The sequence below is a fragment of the Tachypleus tridentatus genome, chromosome 9 (genome assembly GCF_004210375.1).
Source record: "Tachypleus tridentatus isolate NWPU-2018 chromosome 9, ASM421037v1, whole genome shotgun sequence".
NCBI classification, from domain to species: domain Eukaryota; kingdom Metazoa; phylum Arthropoda; class Merostomata; order Xiphosura; family Limulidae; genus Tachypleus; species Tachypleus tridentatus.
In genome coordinates, this window is record NC_134833.1 from 73,263,243 (window position 1) to 73,276,702 (window position 13,460).

The 13,460-nt window shown below is 31.5% G+C and overlaps 1 protein-coding gene across 49 annotated transcripts in view; it reads left to right on the forward strand.

Moving 5' to 3' along the window:
• Window positions 1-7,292: 7,292 nt before the first annotated feature.
• Window positions 7,293-13,460, forward strand: part of LOC143225498 (CUGBP Elav-like family member 2) — a 424,936-nt gene continuing 418,768 nt past the window's right edge. For 19 of the 49 annotated variants that reach the window (XM_076455048.1, XM_076455020.1, XM_076455031.1 and 16 more), the window contains exon 1: window positions 7,295-7,413. The gene's annotated coding sequence lies outside the window, so the exon portion shown is untranslated. Of the gene's footprint in view, window positions 7,416-13,460 lie in introns of all 49 variants that reach the window. The other 30 variants (XR_013013880.1, XR_013013876.1, XR_013013879.1 and 27 more) reach the window with 8 other exon arrangements.

The window sequence follows — 13,460 nt, forward strand, 5'->3', positions numbered from 1 at the left end:
CCAGAAGCAGTCTATTTTAAACTATTAGTGGATATGACATAACAAAATGATTATACATGTATGTGGCACTATATATATATATTTAATAACTATACGTGTATGATTTGATCTGAATATTATAATCTCTTTGGTGTGATTAACTGTGATTAATGACCTGTAAAGTGTTATTTGAAGATTCACTGCTTCTACTATTTTTAGTAATAACTGTGAGTCAAAGTTTAAACTGTGACGCTGAATTGTTTGGCAGTAAGTGCATTTTTTTTTCATGAAAGAGTAAGAGTGATGGAGAAATTCACAACAAGTTTGAGACAAGATGTAGTTTAAACTGTTGTTTGTTTTCGTAAGAGTATTACGAGATATTTCAATTGAATCGAATCGTATTGTTTATGAGAGAGTGAAATTATCAGTAATAAATAAAATTCACATACAGTAGCTTAGATATCATACCAAATGTAACCTTGATGTGCCTAGTGTTTTATTTAGTTATAATGGAATATTTTCAATCATGCAGATACATTTTTTAACACACAGACGTTTCTAAATATTTCCTTCGTATAATTTTAGTTCAAGGTACAGTTAAAGATGTATAAAAAGTGCAGACTGTAAATGAATTGACAAGGGAAGAAAATAACATCCTCGTCGTGAAACTTTGTAAATCACACCTAGTCAGTATGAAGTTTGTATATGGAAGTAAATTTTAAGGGGAAGGTGGTATAAGAGCTGCCATTTTCAAATGGTCAGAAGTATAAAATTTCCCCCTAGTGGCACAGCGGTATACTGTGGAGTCACACCGCTAAAAACCAGGTTTTTCGATACCCGTGGTGGGCAAAACACAGCTATCCCTTTGTGTGCTTACTTCTAAACAAACAAAGTACAAACTTACTGTTTGTAAATACGAGTCAGCTCATGTTTGTAAACACCAGTCTGCAGTCTTAATCTCATTCCTTTCCTGTTTGAACTAGGTGCTGTTTACAATAAAACTACATAGTAATGAAGGGAATGAATGGTTCTGGTTTATCGCGAAAATGACAACATGAGGTAGCACAGCTATGGGCAATGGTCAGGTGGAGACCCAGTGAATCCTTGGTACCGAGATGTACACAGGTATTAGGGATACAAGTGTTACAGGCGAATAAGGGCATTCAAACACATGAAGTACATAGAAATGAAGGATAATTATGGCCAACAATTAATGACAGGATTCTAATTGAAAGAAATCTTCCTGGTAGAGGCCTCTGGCATATAAGACCTTCAAATACTACTGATGGCCTTACCTTGTGGTCCTTAAATGTTGAACCAAAAGAGCTAGCTGTCAGGTTAAGCCTTCAGACCTCTGTCACCAATTCCCATTATGACATCAGTCAGGACTGAACAGAAACTTTGAGATATACGAAACAATGAGGGACAAGTGTAAATAAATTATTTGACATTCATTATAAATGCTGCAAAATATGTTCAACAACAGCAAGTACTATATTTTACATATAAAAACATACAAAATAAATCGATTTCTGTGTACAACAAAATCATTTGTCATACAAATAATAATAATGTTTCAAATAATAACTAGTATAGACATTATACAGATACACAAAATGCTACTAACAGCATAATGTTTAGAATTTGCCAAATAACTGTGCTTTTATTTTATTTTGATGAATAAGATCAACCGACTGCACAGAAAAATAAAAATAATTTTGAGCAAAATGCTTGGAGAGACCCAATAATATTTGGGCTTCTAGTCACGAGAATCTTCTATAGCATTGTATGTACGTACATAATGCTTTGATCTAATTCTAAAAGACATTGGCATATGTAGTGTTCGTCTGTGTAAGGGTTTATTTAAAAGGTTTTAACTACATGGTCAGTACACTCTAATCACACATGCCGAAAAACTGTAATCTCCCTTATAATTTTATACAATTGTATGTATGCTTGCTTGGGAATATGTACATTTTATTAAAAAGGCATTTCGTATTTCATTTTGTGTTGAAAATGTTTTTCCCTCTTTTAACTGTTTCATTAAGAGACCAATTATATACCCATTTCCGATATTCTTGAGAATTGTTTTTTATTTAATGTCACTCTACAGGTAATGGGCTTATTTGTTTCTAATCAAGCACACAGATACATAATGTAGTGTCTGTGCTCTGTCCACCTTAGATATCGAAACCAGGATTCTAGCGTTGTAAGTTCACAGACATATCGTTGTGCCACTGAGGGACAATATATGTAATGTGATTGAAGTGTACGTTTCTTTTTTTATCACAAGAAAGATAATGCTATGTTTAAGCATTTTCTGTAATCTGTGTTAATGATGAAGGGTTTTTATGTATTTAATTCTGTTCTGTTTAGGATTTATATTGTACTTGTTTGCGTTTTTCTCGATTGTTAAATAGTATGTTTTGTATCTGATGCTGTACAATATGTTTACTGTTGAACTGTTATTTTTAATGTGATAATTTACATATCATCTGAGTTAAAGAGCTATTTTTTCTATGTATCAAAAATCTTCATTAATTGGATTTTGTTTTAATATGATTATCAATGTTAAAAGGCTATTTCTATATAGTACTCAAGTTTATTGTTTTAATTCTTTGTAAGTTTTTGTTTCCTTCTTTCTATATTTAGCTTCATGTACAAAAGTTTATTTTGTGTGTGTTTGTTTGTTTTCATTTTTTCATGTATCTATATTTTATCTTTCTTACGGTTTACTTCTATCGCTTTGTAAGAGGTCTCATTTTGTATGTGACACACGTTAAAGGTACACTATTGTACTTGACCTATGTCAATGAGTATTGTTGTCGTGAAATTATTAAACGATGCAATTACTGAATTCTCTTTGTTACAGGACTTTGCGGTATATACATGATTCTATGTTAAAATACTTTTTATGCATTGTATGTCATTGTTAATAGGTTATTAACTATTTAATTGTAGTTCTTTATTAAAGGTTTGTTTGCTTGTTTCTGAATTTCGCTTAAGGCTACACGAGGGCTATCTGCGCTACCTTTCTTAATTTAGCAGCGAAAGACTAGAGGATAGAAAGCTGGTCATCACCACCCACCGCCAACTCTTGGGTTACTTTTTTACCAACGAATAGTGGGATTGACTGTCATATTATAACGCCTCCATGGTTGAAATGGTGAGCATCTTTGGTGCGATAGGGATTCGAGCCCGCGATCCTCAGATTACGAGTCGAACGCCTCAACCCACCTGACCATGCCGGGTCCGTATTGCCTGTGTTACATGTAAGCTCTTACAAAAGCAAAAGAAGGTTACTGTATTTCTTGATCAGTGTGAATGTACATTATTTATTGACTTTAAAAAAAAATTAATAGTGGTTTGAGGGCAAGCCTGAAGTAAAGGAGAGAGGTACAATGTGTTAAATAATATATAATGTGTTTCTACCTTCTTGTATTAATATAGTGGCATTCTAAAGTTAACATTTATTCTGGATTTGTGCAGTATTTTCACATAACCTATGGTAAAAAAAAAAACACGTTAAGTAGATTTCGTCCAAGTGTATTTATTTCTTTATCATTCTATTGATATCACACCTATTTTGCCCGTGAGACGTGTATGGCTACAATGTTGCATATTTCAGAATAACCTAGACAGGAATATTTTCCTATAGCAGGTCAGGTGATATCTCGAGGTAACACTAATAGTTTATTCTGCGTTTGAATGCGGATGACCAGTTGCATTGGTAATGCTAATCATTCTGGGTAAGTACGAAGTTACCCGTGAAATAAAGGTACATTGATTGTTAAGCAAACTGATAGATGATTTCAACCTTGTCAGTTTTGAGAGAACTGTTTCAATGCAGTAAATGTGCCAGTCCATCATCCAAAATAAGTACACACTCAGTGTTTGTGTTTTGTTACAATAAAAATTATGCTTTTGTATTTTACATTGTTTTCAGCCTTTTTATTTCTTTTTCAGAAGGCCATTTATTCATAGAAGACTCTCGACATATTGAAAATTGTGTTGAGGAAGAAGGTGTTTTACTTTTAAACTTAAAAGGAAAAGAATCTCCAAGCATGGTTCACATACTACACAACAAAAGTTAAAATATAATCCACACAGATAAAACATTCCTCACATTGCATTTTTCTTATTCTAAGATCCATTACACTATCAAAAGTTACTGGTGCATTACACAGCCCAAATGAATGATGTGGAGTTTATGTGGTTTCATCCAGGTTTTGAAAGCAAACGTAGAAAATTATGTATAATCCAAAATGTTCCGAAATTAAATCTTTATTTTCACTGTTGTATTTATCCTGTTACGGAAATCACGATTCCACATCAAATAAGAAACAACTGCCAGACTTTTATCATACAGTTTTAGTTAATAGTGGGTGGAAACCAGATTCAACATATTGAATCAAAGGGCACCTCCCAATAAATCAGATATTCATCCATGCCTGGCAAGGGAAATATATAATTATATGTTCACTTATCTGGATATTGGTGTTTCTTTTATCTTTTTTCACAATAATTACTGATGATAAACAAGCACTTTCTAAAGACGTTATTGTTATGAATTTCATAATATCGTTGATTTCATTCCTGGTAATTACACTGACGCTCCAAGGAAGCAAGAATGGTGGTTGTCTTATAATGTCAACTACTCAGCTATTTTATGTTATTTCTGATTCTACTACTCTGCTAATGACCATTCCAGATGGAAACTGACTGTCAATAATTGCATAACGTCAGCAGTCAGAAAAATGACTGTTTGAAAAAGTGTTGTTTAGTTTTTGGACAAAATATAGTATTTCATACTTCAGTTGTATCATTGCAGTAGGTATTTGTAACACAAAACATTATACGCACAACATACCACAAAACATCATTTGGAAGTATCAGGTCCTTCATCTTGAGGTGCACACATACAGGTCATTGTTATTTGCCCAATCTCGTTAGAATTTAATGTTTTTCTACAGTTTATTCCTTGTAGAAGTGAAAATGATCCACTTACAACATAGCATTGGTTAAAAAAACTTTGTCTTTTTTTTAATTTAGACCCAATGTCATAATTCTCAAACACGAAATATAATCCAACACTTGTCTTCCCTTGTTTGGAATTAAGCAAAAAGTTGCACAATGAGCTATTTGTGCTATGCCTACTACAGGTATCGAATCCCAGTTTTTGAATGTGTGAATTGGCAGACATACCACTCTGCCATTGGGTGAGTTCTTCCCTTGTATACGCTAAAATATTTGTATTTGCAAGAATATTAACTAATGGAAAATTCGTGGATAATACTACATATCAACTTATTTACGTTATGAGTCTTAAATAACAGTTATCTTTCTTTGTTAGTGTAAATATAAAAAAGAAAATAAAGTTAGCACCAGTATATACAGAATACTCCATTCCGTCACACAAGATCTAATCATCATCTATCACAGAAAATATCCTTCTACTTTACCTACCTATATCTTGCATTACAATCGTATACAAATTTGCACAAAAAAAGAAGACTTACTTATTGAATTGAACTACCTTACTCTCTAATCACACTCTAAAACAGCGAAAAATATTATGTTAATTCTAGTCTTTCACCTATAAACAACATAAAACAACAATTTTGTTTCCTCTTCTTTCATGTCAGAACTTGCTACCGGAAATGCTAGACTAACCCGAAAAAATCGCTATCAAAGGAACAAAACAGAACATGTACAGCATATCACGTGAATGTGAAAAGAAATACATAGAGCAAACGTCTTGCCTTTAAGAAAGAAGACGAAAAGAACACAAAGATCACATACGAAGAGGTGGTATCCATTTATCTGTCTTACACATATTATCAATAGAAACAGGTCACAAAATACTTTGGGACAAAATTATTCTCTTACATCAATACAAAGCTGAAAAAGAAAGAGACTGTTCAGAAATTACTGAAATAATCAGAGTAAATGACCTCTCACTAAACCGTGATAATGACTCTACCAACATCAGCCAGACTTAAACCTTATCTATCTTCTGTCACCTGCATTTCCGTCACATTTTTAGCTTTGTTGTCTTTGTAATGGTGTATACATTTTGTATTGCTTGGTACAGATCATATCTGAAGAAGACATCAATGTTTTGTCGAAATATGTAGTATGTTCCACGATTAGCTTTTTTTTTCTTATGCTTATAAGTCGGTTTTGGACTACCTAGTATGGTATGATACTTGAACAAGTATAGATTAGATCCCAGCCCTTATAAAGTGAGAAAACGTTTTCGTCACTTCAACACTTAATTACATCTCATACACCTAAAAAGAGTGTTTACACTAAAATGTGGCCAAGCGAGCACAAGTATTATGGAATAGCCATTATGGCTTGTAAAATTTTAGACTGGACAGGGTTACTAAAGAACACCTGCAATAAAAGAAAAAGCAAACAAAACCCCCTGAATATTGGCAAATAAAGATATTTATTATTTTCTAATTATAGAAGAATAAAGTATGGCAGCTTTCAGTTATTCCATAGGCACTTGAAGTAAAGCATTGTTTATAATAAACATATTGGACTCGGCATGGCCAAGCGTGTTAAGACGTGCGATTCGTAATCTGAGGGTCGCGGGTTCGCATCCCCCTCGCGCCAAACATGCTCGCCCTTTCAGCCGTGGGGGCGTTATAATGTTACGGTCAATCCCATTATTAGTTGGTAAAAGAGTAGCCCAAGAGTTGGCGGTGGGTGGTGATGACTAGCTGCCTTCCCTCTAGTCTTACACTGCTAAATTAGGGACGGCTAGCGCAGATAGCCCTCGAGTAGCTTTGTGCGAAATTCAAAAAACAAACAAACATAATAATAAACATAAAAAGGAACACTGCAGTCAAGATTCATACTTGAAGTAACAAATATATTTTATTATCTTATGCATAAGTCAGAGGAGTTTCTAATAGACTATACATTATACACGGTTATTTTAGGGCAAACCACCTAAGGTTCGATTCCCTGCGGTGGACACAGCATCGATGCTGTGTCCACCGCAGGGAATCGAACAACATATTTTAGCGTTGCAATTCCTGCATTTACTGCTGTCTCATCGGTGTACAAATTATATAAAAAAGTCACGTGTAGTGCAGGTTTTTAAACATAAAAAAGTAAATGATCTTTTTATTAAGAAACGTTTCGTATTGTTTTTAGTTTCTCTATATCCCTGTAAATTAATTTACCATCTCACACTTTTTAAGCAATTGTCAGAATAAATGAAAATATTACATGGAGGTTTTGGTTCTTCTTTGTTATATTTTCCTCTTTTTTTATTTATTATAATTTTTGGTTGCGGTATCTCTTTGCCGCCTAATCACGTGGAGAAGGTAGCACTACCTAACTTGATGCTTGTCACGCCATTTTGTTAGCTGTCGTCCTCGTGTGACTTGTTTGTGTGTTCGTCTCGTCGTTGCTTAGGTGTGTAACTTTCCTGATATTTTCATTTATTACTTGAACTTGAAGTAAACAATGCTAACTTGCAGTAAAAGCTGGTACTCGAGTCTTTTTTTATGTTCTATAAATATTAAAATGTCAAGATGTTACGTTCTCCAAGTTGCAAGTGCCAATGCCATTGACAGTAAATGTGTAATAACATTCATCAACTTTTTTGTAAACATTCGCTGCTTGGTTTTTTAGGCCTATATCGTGTAATATCATGAATTAGGCTTAAAATAACATTCCTATGGAAAGTACAGCTTAGACCTATGTTAGGTTAGAAATCAAGACTGTAAACTATTCATAGTTCTCGCGTTTTAGTTCTTTCTTAGTAGTACGGCTGACAGTATTGTGTTAAGAGTGAAGAGGACCGTCCTTGTAATTTCATTCATAGTACTTATTTAACTCGCAAGTTATTTTGCAGCTCATAAGCAGCAATGATTAGAACTAATACTAATAGAGGTTGAAACTAATCTCAAGAGTAGTATGAACCGAAATTAGTTGGTCAAACGATTTTAATACTAGTACCAGTAAAACTAATAATTATTCACTAATTCTTTTCTTAATAATAATTTCTTACGTTGGCAGTATTGCAGTTTTTTGTTTTTAGAAACTTCAAATTTAGTGAAAGTAATTGAAATACAGTATGCAGATTTTGAATATTATCTAACTTCTACTTCTAGTATTAATATTATAATTAAAAAAGTACTACATAATTAATATGAGCAAAAATATGTAAATAGGAAAATGTAGTAGTAATACTGTTTACCTTGATAGACCTTTGGTTTTTGCAAACGTTTTCTGCACTATTTATAGGTTATAGTCAAACAGTGTTTTTCCCATGTAGTAAAATTATCAGGAATTTATGATGTATTCATTTATTTCGTGGATATTTTTTTCTCCTCTTCCTTTCTATTGGACACATGGCAAAACTTCCATCCCTTTTCATTGAAATTTAATACTTCAAGTTATACAGTCATGGATTTGATTGATATAAGTTCACTTTTAAAGATATTGAATGTTGTATTTGACAGTATATTTATGTAAGGGTTTAAAAGTTCTTGCACAATATTGAATTATAGTTAAAGTGCATGAAATATGTAAACTTCTTCAGAGTATGAAAAAGCATACAAAAGCTTCATAAAGAAAATTAGATAGTTATGTTAGATTGAATGTATGAGTACTCTTCGGTTTTTATATAAATTGATAAAATTTCAAGGAACTAAAGACATAAAAGACACTACAATGTCAGAGTCATAGTATTGTCAATATGTGTTATTTGTTTACTTTTCAATTAGCTTTATCTCATTTTGAAGTTACAGGCTTATTAAGTTTTGTTAGTTTTTTCTAACCACTTTTATTAATTTACTTGGTTTGCTTGTTTTTCTGTATGTAGGCATATCTGTCATTATATATAGCTTTCTTTTTCTTTCGTGTGTAAAAGAATGTATCAATGCACTTTTGTATTAAGTAGGTTATCTGCTGTAACCACTAAACAGCAAGAAGAATGTTTAATTTACAATTAACAACTTTTCCTCTACTTCTGGTTGAAAATTCCTTGTTTTAGTCAAACACAATTGTTTTTTTTACTTGTCCATAAATTAAAAGGTTTGCAGAATTGTAGGCTGTTGTGGCTTAATTACATAAGTTAAGAGATATCTATGTTTACTGTTTGGCATGATTTCCTTGTGTTTAATTACCATTTTCTTTCAGCAATGTGGAGTTATTTTCAGGTTTTTATTTTTATCCAGTTTTCTCACACAGTGTCATAGTCAACAAGAATGATCTTATGTTTCAGTCGTATCTTGCATTACTCTATAAGAATGATGTTGGTGTATGTAATTAACATTTCTTCACAGTTTATATTTATAATGGTTGGTATGAATTTGGTTACTTTGCACATTCTCAATTACTTCAACCTAGTTTTTATAAGATGAGTGAATGCTTGTAGCATACTGTAGGTTTAGTTTGAGCTGAATCATAAATTAGTTTGAAATTTTGTTCATCTAGGTGTATTTTTAGAATTTCTGTCATAATTAACATTGACTATGTAACATTTTTGTCGTACACTTTTCTTCAGAGGACTTGGTAAGCCTTTGGAAGTCCTACAAGAGTCAATTCAATACTTTTGTAAATAAAAAAACAGCATATGTGAAAACTTGAGTTCAAAAACTTGCAAGGAATATGTCAGCTTTACAAAGAAACTATGAACCTGTAAAAGTGAGGAAATGTAAAAAGGTATGAAAGAGTTGAAAAATTATTGAAAACCTGGAAAAGCCAGATAAATTTGAGGGACTGATTTTTTTTCTTCTAATATCAGGTTCTGTGTGTGAAAACAAACCATACTGCTTGCTTGTGTCTATAATTTAAACAAGGTGGTGTTAGAGAAATTTATAAGGAAAATTTGGAATGTCAGAAAGTTGTACAGTTGCATACAAATATCTGAAAACTTTTAACTTAAACTAAAAGAGAAAAATCCAAAGGAATGTGTTGCAACCCTAATTTTGGTATGAAATATTGCAGTTTTGGTACTCCTCACTTGGTATTAGTATGAAATTATTATAATCCCCTTGTTAGATTTTGACATGGTATTTTTAATGGATTTAATACTTGTTTTGAGTGTGTCTTTTGGTGCAAAACTTATCTTTAGCACAGTAGAGCCATGTAATATACATTTGTTAGTGATATATTCCAGCAACATTCTCTGAATAGTTTGTGTGTAAGGCATTGTAATTAGGTTTTTGCAGATTCAGAAATGATCCTGAAACAGGGTGAAAATACTTAAATTACTACATAATTTGTATATTCACTATAAAGAATAGTACAGTTATGGGATTGTGAAGAATTTTAGTGTATGTGCTCAGAGCTTCTTGAGGTGGAAAATCAAATTTCATATTCACAAAAAATGTATAACCAAATGAGGTTTTGCAGTATATAAACATAAATATTATATAAATACACATTACCAAAGGTTTTATCAGTGGGAGAAAGATAAGTGTACCAGTTTCATGTTTCCCTGTCATATTATTATACATTGATTTAAAAAGGCATAAAACTAAATCTCTTCAATATAAGATAGCATAAAATTGAAGATTTAGGCACTTTCTCAAGACCATTGAGTACCTTTCAGGTGTCATACAATATTTACTGTTTTAACTATTTGTAACTTAAAAATATTTTAGAATTTATATTGTCATTTGTAATATTTGTTAAGTGTAATTTTCAAAGAAAGTAGGAAAAGCTTCCAACTTTTTAAGTTCTGTAAAGCTGTAAAGAGTTTCATCTGTAAACAATATTTGTTGTATTTTTAAGATTTTTTTGTGCATCTTAAAGTATGGGTTTATATTTACTAAGAATCATCTATTGACAGTATTGTTCAGGTGTAAATTCTGAAGTGATTTTTCTTCTCTGTTTTTGATATTTGTAAAACAGCTTTTCATAGTTATACTTTTATGATGCAGCTTTAATAATAGCTAATAAATATCAGTGTTGAAAATATAGCCAAGGTTTAAGTATAATTAAATTATAGTGTATTTATATGCTGAGTAAATAGCATTTTGAAACATAATTTATTGTTTATTGAGATGTAAACAAAGACTTTTAATAGGAAATTTAGAATATTAAGAGAGAACTCTTACATTAGGTTTGATAGCTATAGAAACCTTTTTTTCTTTATAAAAAGACCTCGAATGATGTAACATAGCAAGCAAGGTAAGTGATTTAACCCTTTCCATATGGGTCATGAGCCAAAGACCATATCATCATTTTTGTTGACTTGTATTCAAAATTTTACTGAACTAGTATCTTATGAATTTGTCATTACGTTTTGTATGAAACTAGATTATAATTTAAGTATTCATATTATATACTACTTAATGTCATAATGTAAAAGTAATTAAAAAAATTGAGTGTTTTGTAGCATGTTTAATGTAGCACTAATTGAAATTAGATGTGTGATGTCAAAATACAAGGTCTGTACTTTTATATAGATTAAGAACTCTAACTGATATTAATAAGTTAGAACATAAAATAAGAATCACCTTTCTTTTCTGTATGCTGAAATATTGCTCATGCACTGAATTAAACACAGTGGCCCTGCTCACCTCTTTCCGTTTTAAGAAGTGGTTCCTCATATACACTATATATGATGTGAATAAGCAGTTGTAATCTTAGAATGGTCCCCCAGTATTTTTTTCAGCCATTTTAAAATATAACTGTATCAATTCAATTTTTCACGACAAACCTTTGTACTGGTAAGATGAGTCTCTTAGCCTGTTTGAAATTTCATATTTGTTTAGAACTTCATACAGCTGAGTTACTGAATGTGATGAATTGTACTAGAATTTTGTCTTATTGATACAGTAGTTTTATTTATTGGTTATTCAAATATATATACATATAACCTTAATTTTTTTCACATCCTTCACGTGAAATTTGACCCTTTTGTAATGGGCTCAGCATTATATACCCGAGTTCATCTACACATTTACACTTACTTTTAATACAGCATGTGTATCGTCACAAAATTTGGTGGACTTTTAGTAAGGATTACGAGTATATTGTGTACAAAATGTATTTTTTTAATGTATTTTACTAAAATATTTGTGAAAATATTCTGTTTTGTCACTAATATGAAGGCAGAGTGATTAAAAACTATTCTTTCTCTCGGATATCTCAAATATTATTTGCATAATCTCTGAAACCTCCTAAATACTTTTCAAGTGTTTGTTTTCAGTAAGACTTTTTTTAGTTTTTCTATATTCTATGTGGGATCTGTCACTTGATCAACTTTATAAGCAATCATAAAAATTAGTAAATGTAAACCAAGGTTTCTTATGCTAGAATGACTACATGTTTTAACATGAAAATACAATTGTTTAGTCTAAGTAGCTTATGTCTCATAATGCTATATATAAAATTTTTTATTGTATTGACCTTCCGGTTGTGCCAAGCTAACATTACACAACTTGACGGGGTACACATGCAACCACGTTATGCATCCCATATTACAGAACTGACCTTCAGTCTTCTCTGTCTTGGCTGTGTTTTAATGGACTTGTATTTTGTAATACAAGTCACATTTCAGTTATTATATATGAATATAATTATTACTATTCAGAAATAAATTATTAAACTTATTTTTCTTTAAATATAAAACAATAAGTAAAGCAAACTATCTCTTCCAGCTAAAATCTTTGAGCTTGATTGCCACTGGACATAGGTTGCTAAGCCTTTTAAAATTTCACATGTGGAGAAAATCAAGCAATATATTTTTAGGTTTTATATATACAGTTGAAAAACCAAACAATAATAAGTATACTGATACCATATAATTCCATTATAAATTATTAAACTTAGTAACTAAGATGTATTTAAGTTGAAAAAAAAATTAATCTTTGAGTAGACTAAAGACAAAACCTGCCCTGAAATCTTGGTATGAAAGAATATGGTATCCTTTTCAAAAATTAAAATGGCTGAGAAAACTAGTCAGTTGATTGGCTATTCACATATCACATACTGAAGTGTGTGTGCAAATATAAGGGAACATTTCCAAAAAAATGTAAAGAGGTGAACTGGAGCCTATATATAAAACTGCTATATATAAAATTTTTTATTGTATTGACCTTCCGGTTGTGCCGAGCTAACATTACACAACTTGACGGGGTACACATGCAACCACGTTATGCATCCCATATTACAGAACTGACCTTCAGTCTTCTCTGTCTTGGCTGTGTTTTAATGGACTTGTATTTTGCAATACAAGTCACATTTCAGTTATTATATATGAATATAATTATTACTATTCAGAAATAAATTATTAAACTTATTTTTCTTTAAATATAAAACAATAAGTAAAGCAAACTATCTCTTCCAGCTAAAATCTTTGAGCTTGATTGCCACTGGACATAGGTTGCTAAGCCTTTTAAAATTTCACATGTGGAGAAAATCAAGCAATATATTTTTAGGTTTTATATATACAGTTGAAAAACCAAACAATAATAAGTATACTGATACCATATAATTCCATT